The sequence below is a fragment of the Protopterus annectens genome, chromosome 11.part0 (assembly GCF_019279795.1).
Source record: "Protopterus annectens isolate FY-2018-M chromosome 11.part0, PAN1.0, whole genome shotgun sequence".
NCBI classification, from domain to species: domain Eukaryota; kingdom Metazoa; phylum Chordata; order Ceratodontiformes; family Protopteridae; genus Protopterus; species Protopterus annectens.
The window spans coordinates 1,068,868,443-1,068,891,526 of NC_056745.1; positions in this window are offsets into that span (position 1 = coordinate 1,068,868,443).

Here is a 23,084-nt window from a genome sequence, read left to right on the forward strand (position 1 = left end):
CAACAATCACCATAAATATACAGACCTCACTACTGTACAGACTATAACAGAATGTCCAGGTTTTGTCCTCAGATATTAGGCCTCCTATACATTACATGTCTGGCAGTCTGATATATCACTAGCTTGATATCAGGATGTCAGTAAATAATGATATACTGTACATATCCACCTCTTACTGCATGACATATGAACAAAGGGTGACAGGCTTGGCTGACAGAGGCAGAAACAGAGTTCCAATATTGACATACTGCAGTTATAAACTGAGAACATTGCTGGTGTAACAGGGTTTGTTGTGACATATCTCTTCTGAGGGATATGAAGTCAGTAGCACACATGGATTTTACCATTTACTGACTACAATCATCAGAGTATGCTACTGCAGTTATAAAGAGAGAAAATGTGTGAGTGACACACCAAATCTAGGACTCCCAACTCTGGCCAGTCTGCAGATAGCCCTAGAGGTGGGAGTTTTCTCAACCACATAACACTGTCATGCCAGACATTAAATCATGCAGAACAGCCATATCCACACAAACCCTGTTAAACCAACATTAATTCAAATGTAGAACATCAATACTTACATTCTTCCCCATGTTTGGAATGTCCCCCTCCAGTTTTTTGGCCTGTCTTCACAGTGTTTGTTGTAAGAGGCATTTCCAACTACCCTCTGTGATGCTGTTTGTCACACACCCACAAGAAATCTGTCTCACAGTGAAGAAGAAGGGCCAACACCCACATTCAGTGCTTACTTATAAGAGTGTGTTTTCATGCAATTTGGCTATAGGAATGATACCACAGCTGTTCCACACACAATTAGCAGGTGGAGGACTCCAATTCATGCAAGGCCATCGGCTGATCATGAGCATTACCTACCAGTGTCAAGCTCCTGCCTATGAAAAACAGATTCATTTTCCACATCTACCAGAGAGGGGGAGAGAGAGAGAGGCAGAGGGAAAGAAAGAAAGGATGAGAGAAAGAGTCAGGTCTGTTTGTGTATGATCTGTGGGTGGAGAGAGATCTCTGGCTATTATAATGGTTGCCTATATATATACATTTATGGCTCTGGATTGTCTACAACAACCTCTATGGTGTTTGACAACTGTTGTCCTTGTAATGTGGCACTGGGATATATGGGTCCTCAATATGAAAATGTAGCAACCCCCCCTGCAATGGATCCTGTTCACACACACACACACACACACACACACACACACACACACACACACACACACACACACACACACACACACACACACACACACACACACACACATGGAGCTTATATGTTGGAGAGCTGTCCAGAGGTATCTTTGAAGGTGAGTGACATCAGCTGCAGTGCTAAAGGAGGGGTGAGAAAAGTGTAGGAAGTGTGAATGATCACAAAATCAGGTGTCAACAATGACACATGCACATTATCACAGTTGCCAGAACCAGGTTCAGAACTCCTACTTAATTAGCTTACACTATGGCATTATGCAGTTATCGCAAGTGCCAAAGAACTTATACAGGGAAGAGTTGTCCAAAGGTATCTTTGAAGGTGAGTGACATCAGCTGTAGTGCTAAATGAGGGGTGAGGGAAGTGTAGGAAGTATGAATGACCACAAAATCAGGTGTCAACAAAAACACACACACTTTCGCACACAAACACATGCATTATCACAGCTGCCAGAAGCAGGATTAGAACTCCTACCTAACTAGTTTGGAAAACTATGGTATTATGCAGTTATCACAAGCGCTACACAGCTTACATGCTAAAAAGCTGTCCAAAGGTATCTTTAAAGGTGAGTGAGATCAGTTGCAGTGCTAAAGGAGGGAAGTGTAAGAAGTGTGAATGACCACAAAAACAGGTGTTAACAAAGACCCACACACTCTCACACTCATTATCATAGTTGCCAGAACCAGGATTAGAACTCCTACTTAAGTAGTTTGCTACACTATGGTATTACACAGTTATCGTAAGCACCTCACAGCTTATATGTGGAAGAGCTGTCCAAAGGTTTCTTTGAAGGTGAGTGACATCAGCTGCAGTGATAATGGAGGGATGAGGGACGTGTAGGAAGTGTGAATGACCACAAAATCAGGTGTCAACAAAGACACACACTCTTATACACAAACACACACAGTATCACAGCTGCCAGAACCAGGATTAGAATTCCTACCTGACTAGCTTGCTACATTATGGTATTACGCAGTTATTGTAAGCACCACACAGCTTACATGTTGAAGAGCTGACCAAAAATCAGGCATCAACAAAGACACACACACTCTCACAGTTGTCATAACCAGGATTAGAGCTCCTACCTAACTAGTTTGCTACCCTATGGTATTACACAGTTATTTCAAGCACCACACAGCTTATATGTGGAAGAGCTGTCCAAAGGTATCTTTGAAGGTGAGTGACATCAGCTGCAGTGCTAAAGAAGGGGTGAGGAATGTGTAGGAAGTGTGAATGACCACAAAATCAGGTGTCAACAAAGACACACACACACTCTCACACACAAACACACATATTATCACAGTTGCCAGAACCAGGATTAGAACTCCTACCTAACTAGCTTGCTGCATTACAATATTACGCAGTTATTGCAAGCATCACACAACTTACATGTTGAAGAGCTGTCCAAAGGTATCTTTGAAGGTGAGTGACATCAACTGCAGTGCTAAAGGAGGTGTGAGGGAAGTGTAGGAAGTGTGAATGACCACAAAATCAGGTGTCAACAAAGACACACACACACTCTCACACACAAACACACATATTATCACAGTTGCCAGGACCAGGATTATAGTATTATGCAGTTATCACAAATGCCATGGAGCTTATTGGGCTGAGACTTGGCCAAAGGTTTATGTCAAGGTGACTGACATCAGCAGGCATGCTAAAGTAGGACAGTGGCAGGTGAAGTGGTGTTAATGGCCTCAAAATCATTCATCTCCACACACAGAAGCACACTTGCCAGAACCAGGATTAGAACTCCTATCTAACTAGCTTACTACACTATTATGCAGATATCATAAGCACCACAGAGCCTATATGGCTGAGACTTGGCCGATGCTTTATTTCAAGGTGACCGACTTCAGCAGGAGTGCTAACGTGCAAAGGGAAGTGTAGTGTGTGTGAATGGGCCATAAATCATTCCTCTGGAAATACACACACTCTGTCACACACAACTTCACATTTGACAGGACTGAGTATACAAATGCTACATGAATACTGGTTTGTACTATCATGTTACACAGTTATCACAAGCACCACAGACACTATAGGGCTGAGGGCTACCAAAAGAAATGTGTACAGGATTGACATCACCACATCATGTGATATAGGCCAATTGGGTGTGTATTGGGTGGGACAGGCCTCATAATGGAATTCTCTCTTTCACTGTCTGTCTCTATCTTCCCCACGTATCTGTGTGTGTATGTTTGACATATTATATTATGTTGGCCTTAGGTATGTGTGAGGATTCCTATCCAATGTGTGTGCGTGTGAAGTATCAATGATGTACAATTTGGTGTGTGTGTGTGTGCACAGACAGCTGTGAATAACTGATATATGTAGTCCACTGTGTTGTGAGACATGGGCTTCATTTCACTAAGTGTAAGCATGCCCAGTATGACCTTCTATATTGAGTGTGTGCATCCATTCCAGGGAGGGTTGTACTCCAGTTCAGGGTTTTGTGTGCTACAGCTACACCTAGCAACCTGTTTCTGCAGGATATTTATAGATAGGTTGATGATATGGAGTCACAATGGGCGACAGATAGGGGGATACTGTAACTATTGCTGTCTGTGCTGCTTGTGTTACATGGTTGGTGTTAGTAGACATATTCAGACATATGTACTGTTTTAGACTGTGATGTATTATGCCATCGACTACTGACAGATATAATTATTTGCTCACAGTTATTTACTTGGAAATACAAGATGAATGAATCTGAGTCCAGTATTGGGGTCCACAGCCTACACATTCATGCACAGTCCTGCCATTCTGAAGGGGTAGCTACAGACTCTTGCTGATGGGTCTGTGTAAATGGTCCAGCACCTATGTACTATGGTGTCTGAGGATCCCCTTCGTGTACATATATCGACTTAACAGAATGGCCATATCCTGCTGTGGCCATACCTCTCAGCTGTACAGATTCACCCAGGTTACCCAGAGACAGGGCACATGTATCTGGACAGTTCCCCTTCACATTGTGGTTTTTGAGCAGGTTTGTATCCACCCATTACTGGGTTTACAGGCAGGGGTCGTATGGGCACACATCAGAGTTTCAGACTTCACACACTCCATGATGTCCATGCGTCTACACCTCCCACTCTATTATTCTATCCTCTTCCTAACATTATGCAAGCAATATTTGAGAAGTATCCCTATAGCTGACTCTTTATCCCAGTGGTATTTATGGATTGGTCCACAGTTCATGCAGTGGGACATGGGGGGCATGCTACTGGGATTTTTCAACATGGCCTTGCATTTGTGTTCTGTTTACTGTGTTAGGTTGTTAGTTGTGATCTCATGAGATACCATACATTAGCACTATGGGTGGGGCAAAAGCCTTTTACAGAGGACTGTATGCCATTTGGTAGTGATGCAGGCCATCTGTAGCAGGCCACTACATTCTGTCACTCCTACATTCGCAGGCTGCAAGCCAGTGGATTCCCCAGGAGTGACAGGGTAAGTGTGCAAGGTGTTAATGGCAATAGTTCCTGTCCATATTGATCCATTGGTCTGGATGCAGGCAGGGTGCTGCATACAGCTAAGGACACACCTGCATAGGACAGCTCTTCAGCATGCTGCATTCTGTGGGTATTCCAATGCAGAAGTGGGGTCATACTGTACTCATCCCCGACTGCAAAGATATGACCTGTGATAAACCTTTTGCTGATGGTGGGATGAAATGTGTGCATGTGTGATATGGAAGCTACTTGCAGCTGATTAACAGATATACCTGGAACATCCCCCTTATGCTGCCTTGTGCAGGGACATAGGCAGTTTCTCATTACTTCATAACTGTGCCTTTTTTAGTCTACCAGTGATTGGCCAGACTACATCAGTATTCTATACTACACAGACAACTAATGTGCTGCTAAACTGTCTGTACAATTCCAATGTTGTGTGCAGCTGAATTTTATGCAATCTGTCTAGGGTACTTCCACCTGTGTACTGTGTGTATGTATAGGCCCATATTCATGGCATGTCCATCTTTCACAAGGTGACAGATATTGACATCTGGACAGTGAGTATGGATGACTGCTGACATGGGTATTGTTGAGAAGCAATGTGTTTGGCACTGCAGTTGTTGGAACATGGCCCTGTCAACCACAGTACTGCCCACAGGCCACCAAGACACAACCCACCATGCCTACATGCTGACCACTTCCAGACAATATTGAACACACAACAACCTAACACACAGACTCATGCATATTGCACACATGCAACAATCTATCCTGTAGATTGGGCCAGCTTGGGTAATCTGTGCTTCACTTACACTACTCCTCATATTTACATGTTACTGCATTTCTACACAGGATTGTGGGAGGGGCATACCTGACAACTGTAAACTGTGCTATGACTGTACTGGTATGTCAGGTACTCTGCTGGCTTCCACATCATTTTGTATTCTGATCTATCATGCAGACTGGAGGCATATCGGTGGAGTACAGATCTTAAGTTTTATTGACCTACATTTCAGTTTCAGACGTCTTACCCTTCAGAAGTAACATACAACTGCCAGACCTGTTGCAGTCTGTCTTTGTATGTCTGGAGGGGGGCTGTTTACCATTTCCATCAATTGGGAGCCTTATCCCAGCCTTTCTCTATGGTCATCTACACCTGTCCTGCTGACTGAGGCTGGTGGTGGGTATATGACCCTCACTGACATGCATCTGTGTGTCCTATGGACACACATTTGGGTCACCACATGTACTGCAGTGGGATTTGTCACCTTATCTAGTATTGCCTAGTGTGTTGACACCAGTATTTGTTATGGATTTCATGCTGCCCATATTGGTGTCCAGTACCTGCTACCATTCCATTCAGCAACCCGAGTCCCTTGCATGCTCACATCCACATCATGGGCAGCAATTAGAACATACTAGTCCATTCAGTATTTGATAGGAAGAGTGACTTACCTTGTGGCTGGGCCAGTACTGAGAATGGTGCTGGAGGGCTGACTATGTCGGATGCACACAGTACACTCCCTATACATGGTAATGCACAGGTAGTGTCATATTTGGCATCCCTTTTACTGTATGTGCGAGCCAGAGAGAGGTGTCATTCCCTTGGTCCCTACCGTGTCAGTGTATGTGCTCTGCGTTGACTCTTTGCCAAGGCCTGGGCATACTGGGCACACCTCCTTCTGCCTACATGGACAGGCTCAGGTGATTCCTCCTCCTAGTCCCTCTGGGCCTGTGCTGGCCTTGGCAATGGTGGGGGTCTTTGTGGCCTTGCCCCATGATGTTCCTGCTGCAGCTGTTTCCACAGGATCATATTGTTTAGCATGGCACATACTATGAACATTTGTGTACATGTAACTAGACAGTACTGCAAGGCTCAACTGGATATGTCCAGGCAGCGGAACCATGACTTCAGCATCCCAAAAACATGCTTTATTATGATTCTGGTTTGTGCGTTTTCCTCATTATGGAGTTCTTGTTCAGGTGTGTGTGCATTTCTAGGGGGGGTGTAATCAGCCACGGCTCCAGTGCATAGCCAGCATCCCCCACTAGGTGGCCATATGGGATGTCCCCCACTGGCAAATGACTAATAGAGCTGTGTCATATGCCAGATGTGGGAGTCATGATAGCTTCCAGGGCTGCCAGCACACACATTCAAGATAATGCCCTAGGCATTTCACACGACCTGGCAGTTGATGGAGGGGAAGCCCTTGAGGTTTATGTAGACCCTACCCCACTCACCAGGCAGTGCTTTGATGTGTATGTGCATGCAGTCTATAGCACCCACTACCTCAAAGTATTCTGCTATTTGGTGGAGGAGATGCATACTGCTGCTCAACGCCTCACAGGTAATGGGGAAATATATGTGTTCACTGGCATGTGCTGACATGGCAACCAGGAACTGGTGGAGTACCCTGGATGCTGATGCCTGTGAGATTCCCATGATATTTTGACTTGCCCTTTGGAAGGTACATGTGGCTAGTATTCATAAGCCTACACATACCTTGGTATCCACTGGTATGTGTTCCTCTCTGTTGGTTCTGTGTGTGAGGCGGGGCCCGCACAGCTCAACAATTTGCTGTAGAATGTCCCTATCCACCCTATAGCACTCCACTGTCTCCAGCTCATGTAGGCCCTTTTAGGTTACCCTGGGTCTGTACACTCTTCTCCTCCTCCTCACTGTGGGATGGTCATCAGCATTCACATCCTCACCACCCTAAGCATCTTTCACATATTGCTGTATGACAGCAACAGCAGCCCCTATCATTTTGTTAGTTTTGTCAGGTAAAATTTACCTGTCTGTGTACACCGGTGGTGTAGAGTTTGTGGGAAAAACAAGAGTGAATGGGGTTTGCATAGTTTACAGTACTGTGCTGGGCTGAGCTGCTGTCTGTCTAATTGGCTGATTCTGATACATTTCACCTGCCAGCTATGCTAGTCCTCCTTGATTGCCTTCCTACTGCTGTTTTCCCTTCCCACTGCCTTCCAGTTTAATCGCTGAGGTGCTCGATGCATACCTAGTGCTTTGATGTGAACTGAGCTGCTATTTCCTGTTTTTGTTTTCTTGTTTAAATTCCGATGCATGGCATGCACACCCATTTAAGCAAGGAAAACAGTGCTCAACAATGTGAGACACACCCCCTTCCTTAGCTCTGCTTAGCTAAGAGCAAACACGGGCCGCAGGGCTCCAATAAGTTTATAGCAAGCATGACACACCCCCTACTGAAGTCATTCCCTTGGATTCTCAAAAGCTTGTACGGCATGCATGATTAGTGTAAGATGAAAATTTACCAATATGGCGGCCGAATGATCCACGTACGTGCACGTCTGACTTGCGCGAGCACTGTATCACTAGTGCTGCATGTCCCCAGCCCCTGTATGCAAATCACCCCATTTGCAGGTGAAAACCATGTAAATGAGGTAAATCTGCCATCCAGGAAGCAGGAATCAGGGCGTGCAGGACTAGCGTAATATGTAGAAATGTACTCGGTTAGTAACCGAGTACAGTACTGCAAACTTCAAAACGGAGTTATGACAGCGTCAAATAAAGGCTGCATATCATTGAGGAAGCATGCAAAATGTACAGAATACAACTTTTATGACATGTCCGCCGATCACAGCCATTGAAGCATAGGGCAGCAGCGCGCAAAAGGGACAGTGGGGAAATAAGAAAATAAACCTAAAACAAACAGTTTAACTAAAATCAGTATTCCACCATGCAAGTCAATGGCGGGCAAAAGACAACCTGGCCAGTGAGTACTGGTTGCTAGTAACTATGCATTAGCAGGCAATTCTATGCAAATGAGGGGAAGGATAGTGAATCCCGGTTTACCCAGCATGTGAGGCAGGTCAGAACAGTGCATGAGTATGGATAGCTGAGTGCAAGACTAGGAGGTAGTTGACATCATGTGTGGGAGTGTCAGGCATACTGTCAACAGACTGGAGCCCTGTGGCGCAGGGTTGCACCCAGCTTAGCACAACAAAGCCAGGAGGTGTGTCTAAACCTGCCCAGCATGTACGATAAAGTGTAAGAAGGTGTGCGCGCCACACAACGGGATCTACAGGAAGATAAAGTAAGTGAACCCAAGAAATAGCAGCAATGTGCACACTGCAGTACACCGATTGTGCAGCGCGCCCCTGGGATGAATCAGAAGGGCAATAGGAAGGGAAAGCAGCAGTAGGAGTTACTCAAGAGTCACTAGGTTCTCTGCCAGGTGAAACAGATCGGAACCAGCCAATTATAGAGGCATCAGACCAGCCCAGCCAGGCCCAGAATGCCACTGTAAACTATGCAAACACCTACCCCTCCAGTTTTTTCCACACCCTACACCAATGGTGTAAACAAGCAGAGAACTTTTAGCACTCACAACAGCAAAATGTTAGGGGCTGCAATAGCTATCATACAACTTGTGGAAGAGGCTGAGGGTAGCGAGGATGGGAATGCTGCTGACCAACCTACAGTGAAGAGCACTTTACAGTGAGGAGCACTCAGGTCACTCCACAACAAGTACAAATGTGACTCTGTCATTGTCCATGTTGGTGTGAACGACCTGAGACGTACCTCCCTGGACTACATGTAAAGATACATGGAAGAGCTCTCCGATCTTGTAGCCCAGGCAGGTATGACCCTAGCCCTGAGTAGTATTCTGCCATCACCCAGAATGATGCCACAGTACAAGGACAAAATGATTGACTTCAACAATTGGCTAAGCTTCTGGTGCCATTCTAAAGGGATCCAGTGTCTGTCTCCCTGGGATGACTTGGTCAACAGACCACGATGCTTTGCCAGAGATGGCCTGCACCTGTCACCCCTGGGATTCTGGATACTGGCTAAGGTTTTTGCCACCCCTATAGTGCCTTTTTTAGGCAAGGTTCAAATGACAAATTCACCATCGTAACAGGAACATGCAAGCAAAAACTGAGGGTGATGCTACTCAATGGTAGAAGTCTAAATCTCAAAATGCACTCACTCGAGGCACTCCTTAAAATGGAGAACATTGATATCTGTGCAGTGACTGAGACCTGGTTCAAGGCTCCAGAGAGCACCCCTGCACTACCAGGCTATAACTCATACCACACTTTTCGGCCATGTAACCTGGACCGTAACACCAAAGGCGGGGGCGTGTCCATATTCATTAAGGATATCCACACCTCCAGGCTAGTTGCTCAGCATAATGCAGCCGAGGTTATCCAAGTGCAACTAACTCTGGGCAAAACTGCAATCCAAATTGTACCTTGCTACAGATCACCCACCATGCACCAGGATTCCCACTCCTTTTTTCTTGATGTACTTGAAAATATTAGGGTTCGACCAAACACCTTAATAATGGGCAATTTCAACTACCCCACCATTAACTTGGAAAACTACTCATGTACCAACTCCTTCGCTCAACAATTTCTGGAATTCATAGACTCCAATGCCCTGGATCAACTTATCCACACCCCCACCAGGGGCAACAATACCCTTGATTTAGTCATTACCAATATGAGTGACTGGTGTTCCACACCTGAAGTCAATGCCTCATTGGTCCGCTCCGACCATAAGCTAATTACCCTAGATATCCACATCCTACCTCCACCCCCTATTAAGGAAACCATGGTAAAAAATTTCTCCAAAGCCAACTCCATGCTTCTTAAGACAGAAGTGGTGAACTTCATGACACCCATGCAGATGGACAATCCAATTATGACTACTGAATCCTACACAATTACACTTTATAAGTACTTACATGAGTGCATGGATCATGCTATCCCAAACAGAACCAAGATGCTATCCTCCAAAAAAAGGAAGCCAATCTGGTGGTCCCCTGCCATAAACAAACTGTACAACAGAAGGAAGAAACTCTTGCAAAAAAGAGTAAAATCTCACAAGTGGAGGAGCTCCATGGTCAGCCTCAGTAAGAAGCTGCGATCGCTGATAAAATCCTCCAAAGCTAGCTACGAAAACAAAATCGCCACTGATTCTAAAGACAACCACAAAGCATTCTATAGCTATGTCAAGAATCTCAATGGCAACACTCAGATCTGCTCTGACTTACAGCACAATGGCACTAAATATACAGACCCAACTGATATTGCCAACATCCTGGCAGATAGGTTCAGTGCTAACTTTACCCCCCTCTCACCCCCTAAAGAGCCCATCTCTATACCAGAAGAATGCAAAGTTCCTGTAATCACGGTTGCACAGGTAAAAAACACACTCTCCAAAGCCAAGAACACAGCATCCATGGGACCAGACAACATCCCAGGCTGCATTCTACATGAACTACAGAACGAACTGGAACCCCACCTAAGTATCATGTTCAATCATAGCCTCACCTCAGGCTTTGTGCCTGCTGAATGGCGCACAGCAACGGTTATCCCACTCCACAAGGGGGGAGCCACCACAGACCCCGGGAACTACCGCCCCATTAGCCTGATGAGCCTGGTCTGCAAGGCCATGGAACGTACCATCATGGAACTTATAAACAAAGACATTGGTAATCTCCAAACTCTGGATCCCACCCAGTTCGGGTTTGTAAAAGGCAGATCATGTCTCCTAAACCTGATAGACTTCTTTGAAGCAATCACCAAAGCCATAGACAAGGGTAAGGTGGTTCACACAGCCTATCTAGATCTTGCCAAGGCTTTCAACACCAACCCCCACTCTGGAATTATAGATAAACTCACTAAACTAGGTATTAATCCCTATGTCACAAGATGGGTTGCCAACTAGCTCACTGACAGAACCCACACTGTGAAAGTAGCAGACTCCAAATCCGACTTCAGACTAGTGACAAGTGGAGTACCACAGGGTTCAGTCCTGGGTCCTCTCCTGTTTGGTATCTATTTCTCTGAAGTACAGGCTAACACAGAAGGTTTTTGGCTAATGAAGTTCGCAGATGACTGCAATCTAGGAGCCATAATTGAAACTCCTAACGATGTGGACAGCCTACAAAAGGGCCTCACTGAGACAGATGCTTGGTGTCAAAGCCATGGCCTCAAGCTCAATGCCAAAAAGTACATTGTCATCCCCTTTGGTAAAAACTCTGTACCCATGAACTACAACATAAGCGGTAGTATACTTAACACCGAAAGTGTGATAAGAGACCTTGGCCCACAGGTGGACAGTAGTCTCTCCTTTGATAATCACATCACCACAGTAGTCAGGAAATCCTTCTACATGGCACACCTCATCATAAAAGGTTTCTCATCCAGAAAAATGAGGTCATTGTTCCCCTCGACTCATCACTCATTAGACCCATTATAGAGTACAATGCCCCTTTTGGTATGTACCTCACAAGACATCTACAACAACTGGAAAGGCCACAGAAATGCCTCACAAAGAAGATTACCAGCCTCAAACAGATGCCCTACGTGGACCATCTCAAAAAATTCCAGCTTTACTCCGTTGCATATCGCCTACTCAGAGGTGATCTCTGCCTAACATACAAAGCTTTGTCAAACCCAGAGCTGTTGGACATGCTCCACTTAAAGAAATCCCAATCCCTCCAAGCTACATGCTCTAGGGACCTAAACCTTGTCACCACATTAAACAGAACATGCCGGAGGGATAGATTCCTGTCCCAGACTTCCCATACTCTGGAATAAACTACGTATCTATATCAAACAAAGCCCCTCATTAGCACTCTTCAAGAAAAATCTTGATGACTGGATGGGAAATAGGAAATTCACCCCAGGGATCACCTCTGTGGCTCTGCTCGACAGTGGCACAGGAAAATAATTTTCTTGGGTGGCAAAAGCCAGGGTACCTTTTTGGCTGGGTTTGTATAGGCCCCAGGGCCAATAGCCTAGTACCTACCTATGAACCTATGAACCTATGTACAGACCCAGGGTGGCCTACCAAGGGCTACATGAGCTGGAGATAGTGGAGCGCTATAGGGTGGACAGGGACCTCCTACAGCAGATTGTTAAGCTGTGCTGGCCACGCCTGACACACAGAACTAACAGAGGGGAACAGATCCCAGTGGAAACGAAGGTATGTGTAGGCCTAAGAATACTTGCTACAGGTACCTTCCAAAGGCCAACTGGGGATATGATGGGGATCTCACAGGCATCAGCATCCAGGGTACTCCACCAGTTCCTGGATGCCATGGCAGCACATGTCGGTGAGACCGTATATTTCCCCCTCACCCATGAGGCGTTGTCCAGCAGTATGTGTCTCTTTCACCAAATAGCAGAATACCCTGAGGTACTGGGTGCAATAGACTGCACACACATACCCATCAAAGCACCACCGTGTGAGCAGGGTAGGGTCTACATCAACCACAAGGGCTTTCCCTCCATCAACTGCCAGATCCTGTGTGATGCCCAGGGCATAATACTGTATGTGTGTGCTGGCTGCCCTGGAAGTTATCAGGATTCCCACATCTGGCATCTGATGCAGCTGTACCAGAAATTTGCCAGTGGGAACATCCCACACAATCACCTAGTGGGGGATGCTGGATACACATTGGAGCCGTGGCTGACACCCATCAGAAATGCACACACACCTGAGCAAGAACTCCATAGTGAGGCACATGCACAAACAAGAATCATAATAGAGCGTGTGTCGGGGTGCTCAAGTCACGGTTCGGGTGCCTGGACACATCCGGTGGAGCCGTGCAGTACTCACCAACTACATATACCCAAATCATCCTTGTATGTGCCATGCTACACAATATAATCATGTGGAAACAGCTTCAGCAGGAGCAGCAAGGGACAGGGCCATATAGCCCCCCACCAATGCCAAGGCCTGCACAGGCACAGAGTGACTCGGAGGAGGAACAACCTGAGCCTGCCCCAGTAGGCAGAAGGAGGCATGCCCAGTATGCCCTGGCCCTGGCACAGAGGCAACGCATAGCACATACACTGACATGGGAGGGACCCAGGGAATAGCACCTCTCTCTGACTCTCACATACAATAAATGGGATGCCAAACATTACACTACCTATGCCTAACCATGTGTGGGCAGTGTACTACGTGCATCCGACATAAGCAGCCCTGCAGCACAACCCACAATACTGGGACACCCACAAGATAAGTGACTCACACATGCCAGTCAGGAGGGGGTCACTTACCCAACAACAGTCACAGCCAGCATGACATGTGTGGATAAACACAAACAAATGCGGTACTATGGCCTCTGAATGAGGGGTATGGGTGACCCCCATACAGGCCTACACAAACAGACTACAGCAGGCCAAGTAGTGGGATGTCAGTTGTGATGGCTAGGAAGTCAGAAACTAATGTGTATGCAATCAAAAGATAAGAACAGAAGTACACCAGTATGGCGTAGCCAGCATGATGGCTAAGACTACTGACTGAATCGGACTACAGGACATACCGGTACTGTCCTAGCAAATGTACAGCTGTCAGGTGTGTCCCACCACCTCACAAGGAAATACAGTAACAGTCAGGTGCACCCCCCAATCCTGTATAGAAACATCGAAATAGACAGTTGTACCCCCCTGCTATGCAGACATGTTGCAACTGTCAATGCCAAATAATTGGTGGATACCCTGCAGACAAAGCATGCTACATGTCGGTGTACAACACAAAGGTAAGCTGTGCAGTACAAATCACCGGACATGCTCCACACTTGCATCACAGACAGCCTTACTGGGCATGCTCACACACTTGGCGAAATGAAGGCAATATCAGTCATCAACATACTGAAAGGTTATACTGGGCATGCTCACACACTTAAACACATGAAGGCCATGTATGCAAACACCAGTGGACCAGATATATCCAGCAGTTGCAATAGTTACTGCAGACATGTCAGTATACACCACTCATGCCTTGCACACACAGTGGATAGGAATACAGGCATATATGTAAGGACAAGACACTATAATATGCCAAAGGTAGATGGATATAGATGTGTGGAAGAGTGTGATTGTGACAAGGAGCCATCCACACATGTCCCACCAAGCTCACAGCCAAAGGGCCATAAACACATCTGTTGCAGATGTCACATACTGCTGTTACTAGTGACCAGTACCTGTCAGGACCACAGACTATGTGGTCCACATGCCAGCTGTGCAACATGGCTGTACAAGGACATAAGTCAGCTAGTTGCCCTAAACATGCACCTGTGACATATGACCCCATGTGTGACCTCCTGTGGCATGTCACCCCTACATGAATGTTGTATGGGCCATGCACACACTGGCCACCCCATTGCGGTACCCTGACAAGCCTGCTGAGGTTATCCAATGTGAAATACACCTTTGGGAGAGTTGTAGGCCAGGAATCGCTCTGGCGTGTCCCGTAATTGCGTACTGCTGTAGTGTGATAGACTAGTTAGGTAGGAGTTCTAACCCCAGACATGGCAACTGTGTGTGAGTGTGTATCACTGTTCGTGTGTGTGTCTGTCTCTCACTGACTGTGTAGAGAGCAATGTTTTAGTTTACTCACACCCCTCACATTCCACATACCCAACTTTGGCAAGGCTGCCGATGTCACCCACCTAGAAATACTCCCCTGGGAAAGCTGTAGTCCAGTAATCTCCACAGCGCATGCTGTAACTGCGTACTGCTATAATGTAATAATGTAGTTAGGTAGAAGGTCAAACCCCAGACATGGCAACTGTGCTTGTATGAGTCTATGTGTGCATGCCTGTCTGTCACTGTGTAGAGAGCATTGCTTTTTAGGCTACTCATACCCCTTACAAGTCAAATACACTCCTTTGGCAAGGCTGCTGATGTCATGCAACTTGAAATACACCTCTGGGACAATCGTAGCTGGCTAATCTCCATAGCACGTCCGGTAACATTGTATGGCCATAGTGTAATTAAGGAGTTAGTTGCGAGTTTTAGCCTCCGACCTGCCAACTGTGTGTGTATGCATGCATATCTGACTGTGTAGAAAGTAATGCTTCTAGGTTAGTCACACCCATTTCATTTCACATACCCAACTTTAGCAAGGCTGCCGATGTCACCCACCTAGAAATACTCCCCTGGGAAAGCTGTAGCCCAGTAATATCTGTAGTGCATGACATAACTGCATACTGCTGTAGTGCAACAAATGTAGTTAGTTAGGAGGTCAAGCCCCAGATGTGGCAACTGTGAGTGTGTGCATGTGTGTGTGCTTGTCTATCACTGACTGTGTAAAGAGCAATGCTTTTTAGGCTACTCACACCCCTTACAAGTCGAATACCATCCTTTGGCAAGGCTGCTGATATCACGCAACTTGAAATACACCTCTGGGATGATCATAACTGAGTAATCTCCATAGTATGTCCTATAACATCGTATGGCCATAGTGTGATTAAGGAGTTAGTTGGGAGTTCTAGCCCCTGATCTGCCAACTGTGTGTGTATGCGTACATGTCTGACTGTGTAGACAGCAATACTTTTAGGTTAGTCACACCCCTTACATTTCACATACCCAACTCTGGCAAGGATGCCGATGTCACCCACCTAGAAATACTCCCCTGGGAAAGCTGTAGCCCAGTAATCTCCATAGCACATGCTGTAATTGCATACTGCTGTAGTGTAATATTGTAGTTAAGTAGGAGGTCAAACCCCACACATGCCAACTGTGCATGTGTGCGTGTCTGTCTGTCACTGACTGTGTAGAGAGCAATGCTTTTTAGGCTACTCACACCCCTTACAAGTCGAATACCCTCCTTTGGCAAGGATGCTGATGTCATGCAACTTGAAAAACACCTCTGGGACAGTCGTAGCTGAGTATTCTCCACAGCATGTCCTTTAACATTGTATGGCCATAGTGTGATTAAGGAGTTAGTTGGGAGTTCTAGCAGCCAACTGTGTGTGCATGTGTACATGTCTGACTGTATAGAGAGCAATGCTTTTAGGCTAGTCACACTCTTTACATTTCACATACCCAACTTTGGCAAGACTGCCAGTGTCACCCACCTAGAAATACTCCTGTGGGAAAGCTGTAGCCCAGTAATTATGTACTGCTGCAGTGTAATAATGTAGTTAGATAGGAGATCAAACCCCAGATGTGGAAACTGTGCATGTGTGAGTCTGTGTGTGCGTGTCTGTCACTGACTGTGTAGAGAGCAATGCTTTTTAGGCTATTCACACCCATTACAAGTCAAAAACTCTCCTTTGGCAAGACTGTTGATGTCACCTACCTAGAAATACTCCCCTGGGAAAGCTGTAGCCCAGTAATCTCTGTAGCTCATGGTGTAACTGTGTACTGCTGTAGTGTGAATTAGATGTGTCGTTGGGTTCCATCCCCAGACATGGCAGCTCAGGATGTAGTGTGTGTGTCATTGTCTGTGTAGGGAGCAATGCATTTTAGGCTAGTCTCTCACAGTCATTTCAAAGCCCTACTTTGGCAAGCCTGCTGATGTCAATCAGTGTGAAATACACTTTTGGGCAAGGACGACTCCAGTAATATCTGTGGCATGTACTATAACTGCGTAGTGCTGTATGTAGTCATACACTAGTTAGGTAGGGGTTCTACTCCCAAACATGATAGGTGTGTGTGTGAGTGTGTGTGTGTCACCCCTATCCTGTGTAGAGGTGGTTATGACTGTGTGGCCAATGTAGAGTGGGTTTTGGATATTTCTTATATGGTGGCCATACTATATATCACAATGTCCACTGCACAGGGATAACACATGTGATATGGCTGAGAGGCCAGGGTGCAGAGCCATACCCAGACATGTGACATCAAGGCCAGGCAATCACAGTTAGCAACCCCGGTATTACCCAGAGCACACTCTCACCCCATGTGTCATACACGCACATGCCTTGGTAACAGCCAGTATGTGAGTAGTACACTGCATATTGGCCACCGATAGTAACTATGGAGTGACAGTGGTGGGCCACAGAGGGCATGACACCCAGTCCATCTGTCCAATATGCACATATGTGCAGACAGTGCACCTCCTCCATGTTCTCTAATGGACAACTGCACCACCTGTTATGCCATCACATGTGACCCACAACAGACATACCATGCCTGACAACATGCCCGTATGGACAGATGCCACTGACACCAAGGAATACTGATAGCATGCACACCATGTAGGTTCAGGGTAAAGCTGCTGGCCATTACCAGCTCCCGCCACAGGTGGACAGGACTGGCATATGTAATGATAATTTGTGTTGACAACATGGGTCGGACACCTCAGGTACAGTTCCACATGTCACTGTACATACATGTGGGAGATGTGCACATCCCAGACCCAGTCCATGTCATGGATGAAGGAACACAGACATGGCAAGTGATGCACAGCATTGCCCACAGACAGTATCACCCAGGTGACCAGATGGTGGGTACAATACCCACCTGTGTGGGCAAATGCAGACACTACATCCCTGAGCCACAATGCAGACCATCGTCATGTGGCCTGATGCCAGGGGACACCTATCGCCTAGCCGTGGACAGCCGCCTGGCGCAGTCGAACACCACATACCTGTGCAGACATGCACACATGCATATCAGTAGTGGCACACTGTGTGTTTGTGTGTGTGTTGCATGCTGCAGATGTTCACATCCACACTCCCTACAACCCCCATGGGCATACTGCAACATGCTGTCTGATGTCAGACACCTACCCATACCCTTCGCCCATACAGCCTCCGTATGTCCTGTGTGATGCATGGGATACCTGCACAGTGATGTGATGTGGCAATCCCACAACTGATGAGTTGTACACCTGGCCCTGCCATGTGTGTCAAAGTGTGTGTGTCCTTGTGAGTGTGTGGCTGTGTTGACGCTGGCACCTGTTCATGCCGACAGGCACGTGTATGTCATCTACCATACAGCTACTGTATCCCTGTTGCAGATGTCACTCACCATCACATATATGTTCTGAGTGCTCCACAACAGGTTACCCATGTGGCGCATCCAATAATTGCAATGAACTGTGCTAGCACTACATAGTCGTCAGGGGTTTGATACCCTGTGCTGCTAGGTGTGTGACACAACCATGCCTCAGTTTTACCCTCCCACCCCTCCCTGACATGTATTAGCCTCTGTCTGTGTCCCCCACCCCCTCAGGTGGACGTGGAGACCTACACCTACTTTGCTTAGGCAGCAGCATGTGTAATGTAAGTAATGCTCATGATCAGCTGATGGCCTCTGCATGAATCACAGCCCTCCCCTAGTGGACTGCATGTGAAACAGCTGTGGTAACATCCCCATCGCCAATTGTATGGAAACACACTCCAATACCCAGGAACATCATGGTGGTGTTTGCCCTTGTCACCACTGTGAGCAGGAACTAGATCTGTTGTGTGCCAAACAGTATCCCAGATGGATTGTGGTGTACCTCTAATAACATACACTGTGGAAACAGTGCATCACATGGGAGGTGGATATGCCTGACCTGACTACAGCCTGTATGTGCTGCTATACTGCATTTGGAGTAATGTTGCTTTCACAGTGTTTGTGTGGTACATGGCTGATGTACATGTCACAATACCTGCCATGTCAGTTCCATGTTGATGAGGAATCTCCATCTGCGAGGTCATCTGCAGCCTGGGCAGTTTTGTGTCCATAGTTGCATGTGTCACCCACAGAGCATCTAGCTGTCGACTGCTGAAGGTAGTGTGAGGATTGCAGTCAGTAGATGGAGAAAGCTGTGGTAGTCACAGATGTCATATCCCTCAAAGGACATATGTTGCAACAACCCTGTAACAACAGTAAATGTATGTGGTCATCACAGCAATATGTCAATATTGGCCCTGTGTATGTGCTCCCAGCCACACCTCTGTCAACCTTTGTGCATATGTCATGCATGAAGTGGTGCATATGTGCTGTACACCATACTTCGTGGCATCATATCTGAGACCAAGCCACTGATATATCTGACTACTACACATGTTATGTACAGTAGGGGTTACATTACATTACATTACCTGCACATTCTGAGGATGTTCATACAGTACTGACATCTGTGTACCTATGGTGAATGTCGACAGTGTGTGTCGTGTTGATATATACCTTAGCCTATGTACAGACTGTGGTAGATGACATTGTTCTTGTTCCCCTACTGTCAGATGTTACACGCTGCCCCACTGTATGGTACTGTAGTGGCGTACATGTTTGTAGGGCCATAAACACGTGTCGCATACCACAGACAGCCACCAGACCAAACTGTGTAGCAGGCCACTATATGTAGGGCAATCTGTGAGTGACACATATGAGGATAGTGTCGAACACATACTCCATATACTGTAATGCCATGCTAACTAACCATATATGGCTGTGGCTGTCTTCACATTGGTTGTGGATATGCACTGTCACTCAGGTGTATCCTACCCTGTGCTGTGACATGCCTGTGGAGCCTGCTGTATATGCGGGTACATCTGCATTCCCCCTTGGGAGGTGTAGGCTAGTGTTGAGCCAGTCTGCTGCAGCCTGCACAGTGCATTGTGACATGTCTAACAGCTGAGTGTACTTACCCAGTGGGATGTCATTTGCAGATACTAGCCAGATGTCCCATTGTCGGACCTTCCCTAACAGTTATGTATGTCATACAAGACAGTGGGATGCAGTGCAGATGTATGTCAATACCTATTGTGTAGTATGTGGCCATGGCACCCCTGTACCAGCAGTCATACTGTTACAGACCAGGCAGGGGTGTGTGACTGCATGGCCTGTGGTGGACATTATATACCTGCTGTTATGTGTTATACCCATCTACATGGCCATCCACATCCATATTGTCAGGCATGGTACACATGTGTAACACTAAGGGTGTATGTGTACAGCTCTGGAATGTACAGACTATGTCAGACCCCCACATATATTGGCCAGTATCTCTGCTGCAGTCCACAGCGGCATTACATGCTAGCAGCAGTACTGTACACTGATGTCCTTTGGATGTAGTTCAGTAACTAATGGCACACATGTTATGAGCAGATGTGACCTGCCACACGCACCATGTCTTTGAAGAAAATCACAATGACAGTAGCAATATCCTACTAGTATACCCGCTAGAGATACCTGACATCCCCTGCAACTACGACATTGGGAACATACAGGCTGGGGTTGACCTACACTTCATGTCCAGGAACTATGGTGGGAATATATATACATATACATATCCAGATAGCCAGATAAATGATTACACATGTGTACTACACCCATTTAACACTGTCATGGCAACCACCCACTATTGATCCCCACATCATGTGTGTGTGGTCCCACTACATTTCCTGTGTGATGAGCATCCGTTTTGTGTGTGGGAAGCAGTGCTACCAACAGCATATAGCAATACCCCATACAGGAGAACTGGCAGACTCAGGGCAGCCACATATTTGTAGGATGATCAGGAAGTACAGACAGACAGAGATTGGATTTGTGTTATGCTTTGTACAGTACTGGTGTTACAGGGTGTGGGTGTACGTACTAGTTTGCCATGGAATGCAGTCCGTCTGCATAGCACACAACTGTGGGCCTACCCTCATGCCGGCCAGAGCTGTGCCTATCATGTCTTGTCTGTCCACCACACATGTCTTGCGTCAGATAATACACTGGCAGTATGTGTATTGCATGTTACCGGTACATGGCTACATCCATGACTGTCCATACCAACAATTCCCTGACTAAGGGTATGTTACAGACTATCCTGTAGCACCTGCACCTTGCGTAGTGTATAACAATAGTTGTCAACATATGTGCCTGTATTCCAGCCTCTGTTCATCATCTACATACCAAGCTGTGCACATATGTCATGTTGTCGGTGGTTGATCCATAGTGGGCTGGGAGTATAACACACTGTTTTGCCTTTGATGAAGACTTTCGAAAACGTATTATGTGTACAAGCGTTTGGGTATTTGCACAATAAAACTGCTTTGTTATTTAAAACCACCTCTTGGTACTTGGTCTGTACCCTCATTTGGTTCTCCAGAGCGAACTTTTGCTTGTTTTTGGTTATTGGTGTTCGCTTTCATCTCTCTACCTAGTATAACACACTGCCATGTTTGCCATCAGTCCACTGCTGTTGTAACCCCCACACATATGGTGGGGCTGGGGCCGTATATGTGTGGGTGCCACCTACACAATACATGTGTGCCCTCATGCACTGCAGAGCCAAGTGTATGTAACAGTGGTATATAGATATATATGTATATATCTAATTATGTATATGTATACCTGTATCTGCATATCCGTGTCTGTGTATCTGAAGCCTGGTAATGTTGATAGCATCCACATAATACATTCTCCATGGGAACCAGAACATACCGCATGATATGTTACCAATAGCAGCCTGACATCATACAGTTGGGATGTAGTACAGGTAACATCATGTGCTCATATTGCCACTGGCCCTGGTTATGGGATCACCATCACTTGATAGTGTATTGCAGGGTGGATGTGTTTGGCTGGGGGGATGCCTATTCGTACGACTCATATAGTGTGTGGTGCCACTCAACCACATTAACATAACATGTAGCTGGTAACACTCCACTCCCTAACAGCTACATGTGCCTTGCAGTACCAGCACAACAGTGTTGCACCAATGGGTCTGTAGGCATGGGAATCCCATTGAGGTCTGCCACATGTGTGTATATGTGCATGTTTGCATATCTGTAGGGTATGGCGGTCCGAGTCCACATACTCCTATTACAATACACATTGCCACACAGTAGTATGGATATTGTTGTCACCCATAGGTGTGGCATTGCAATGCAACACCCTACTATGCCTGTGGTGTGTGCATCACATGCATATCTCTGTGGTGCCACTGTTGTGATATGCAATGGGTTGTTTTTGCGCCATGGCCACTGAGTGATAGTGGGTATGTCAGAGTATCTAGATGGGTTCTAGTGTGTACAATATCCAGAGGGGATGTGGGTGCTGTGTGCACTGTCTTTACACCATGGTACACCTGGTATATGGCCCATGTACCACTCTCAGGTGGCCAATGTCACCATCACCCATACAGGTAACAGATAACAGGATACGGCCCAGTTACAAATGTGCTGTGTGCAGCCTACCTGTAACACATTGGACACATGGACTAGTTAGTTAGCAACTATACAACCAGGTATCTAAGATGTGGGTCTACCTGTTATGTGCCGGTCAATGTGTATATGATGGTATGACACACTATGTATTCACCATATACAAACATTACATCCCTCATTACCATATTGTACGTGTTTGTGGATGGTCTGCATGTAGCACGTGACCTGGTATACACCTCTCCCTACAGATGGTCTCGTGTGTCCAATGACAGCCACACAGTTCAGTAGCACTACATACCCGGGTTGGGGTTTAGACACAGTGTTGCCAAGTCAGAATGTGTGTGTATGTGGATGGGTTGACATAAGGGTGCAGATTATACCTGTATCAGCAGGTCACCGGTCATGTTTGCATATCCAATAACTGTTATACATACCTGTGGCATGAGTGCAACTGTACACCACATATGTCACTGCCATGGTGCCACCACACTGCCATACCCCTGTTGAATATAGGTTCATAGG